This window comes from Psammomys obesus, unplaced genomic scaffold (genome assembly GCF_907164565.1).
Source record: "Psammomys obesus unplaced genomic scaffold, mPsaObe1.curated_primary_1811, whole genome shotgun sequence".
NCBI lineage: Eukaryota > Metazoa > Chordata > Mammalia > Rodentia > Muridae > Psammomys > Psammomys obesus.
In genome coordinates this window covers 54,863,953-54,865,883 of record NW_026585644.1, presented here as the reverse complement: position 1 = coordinate 54,865,883, position 1,931 = coordinate 54,863,953, and the positions used below count along the sequence as shown (strand labels likewise).

Genomic DNA, 1,931 nt, shown 5'->3' with positions numbered 1-1,931 from the left:
AACATATACATACAAATTCTTATTTGGACTAAATGTTGTACTTTTAGATTTAGAAGTACACATATATATGTAAAATCAATTTAAAAAAAAAGACTTCATAAATTTGAGAGAGTGAGAATGCATGGAAAGGTTTGGAGGGGGGAAGATAGGGAAGAAAAAGAGAAGATGTCATGTAGTTTTATGATCTCAAACAATAAAAATTATTTTTAAAAGATAGGGAGGAGAAATATAGAGAATTACATTTCATTATTTATCATATTTAATCTATACTAATATTATTCTATAGTTTATATGCAATGAAATCTTGAATCAACCCTTTCTACAAGTTTGAAACTAACATTAAAACAAGTATATTTTTATAAAAAATGTTGCAGAAATTATAACACATTATTTACATTTTGAAATATGCAAATCAACATGAAGACTTTTCTATATGAAATAGCCGATTTATGTCAGTTACTTTTTAGGTGTAAATGAGGGAATTAGAGCCCTCGAGCAGCACACTAGGACTATAATATTATAGGGAATATAATTTTCAGTAAGTTGGTAATAGATACAAGAATATTCTTTGCATGCTTCTCTATTCCTTTACTTGGCTTTAGTTCAGGAAAGTACATTTTAAATAAAATCAAATGGCAAAACAGCAGACCCTAAGGCAAAATGGTGATAAGAATACCCAAATCAGACTAGGCCTTGCTGGAAAAATAAGACACATGGCTACAAGAAGGACGTGAATAATGTTCAGCATACATTAAACATGCAATAAATATTTTCACTTCTTGGAAGCTTTGAAAGGCCTAAATGCAAAAGACCAGAAAGGGAAGGATAGACCTAGGGGCACTATAAAAGAAAAGTTTTGGCTTCATGAAAGGAAGGAGTTAGAAAAATATATTTTGAAGAAAAGTCATCTTTGAACCTGTGTAGTTATGACTTAAGTGCTTTCTGCCCTGAGGTGTCAGACACCTTTCAATTATAATAGTTTGAGACTCATTAGTCTAGTCATATTTTTTTCTCTCTCATAAGAATGAGTGAGGAATTTTTTCAGTATCTATTTAAAAATGTACTGCCCTCACCTCCCCGGTAATGGGCAAAGAGACACCTTGCTGGTGGTGGTGTTCTTAAATAAGTCAGGCACAGAGCACATAGTAGTCTTCTGTTCATCCTAGCTGGATGCCTGGCTTGGTGGCCAAAGCTGTTTATACCTAGGACTCACAAAAATCAAGTCAAATCCAGGCAGTACAGTGTGGGAGGAAAAGATGGACAGAAACCTGCAAACCACCGTGCCACCAGCAGACATGCGCTCCAGCACACAGCACGGGCAGGCAATAGACACCCACTTGCCACCATACCACACAGCACCGATGGAGCGTGTCACACACACAGCCCAGCTAGTGACCAGCCTGCAGCAGTAGCTAGTAAAAAGAGTATGTGCTAATCATATAGGAGGTAAGAGAAGTAGAACAACTGGAGCATTATGAAGAGAGATGGGACTGGAGAGTTGACAGTGGATAGAAGTGACCTGTTGGGAGTGACCAGCTTTATCACCTGGGGCAACAGTCAGGTCCCAGCTCCTGCCATACTGAGGGTCCTGTCAGAATCTATGGCTATGCAGAGGCATGGGTCAGTGTTGATGTCTGTGGCTCATATTACCATTTGAGAACACAGAAACATGCCTGGCCATGGCAAAGCCAGGAACCATAAAGATATTCAGGGACTGTGCAGAAATGTCCCCACCCCTCACTGGCTATGGCATTCTCTAGAGCTGGCCCCTCTCTTACAAGCAGCAGTATTTGGGAGAGCAGGCCCTGTGCTTCACCCAAACAGCACAGTGGCGGCTGGGATGTGGGTAAGGCATCCCCAAGGGCATGTGCTGTTATAAAAAAAAAAGAAAGAAAGAAAGAAAGAAAGAAAGAAAGAAAGAAAGAAAGAAA

General features: G+C 38.8%; 1 non-coding gene across 1 annotated transcript; it reads left to right on the top strand.

The window, feature by feature from the left end:
* Window positions 1-1,073: 1,073 nt before the first annotated feature.
* On the top strand, window positions 1,074-1,215 carry LOC129691732 (small nucleolar RNA SNORA48). The gene has a single exon (XR_008722540.1). It is a non-coding gene; the product is annotated as a small nucleolar RNA SNORA48 (small nucleolar RNA).
* The last annotated feature ends 716 nt before the right edge of the window (window positions 1,216-1,931 follow it).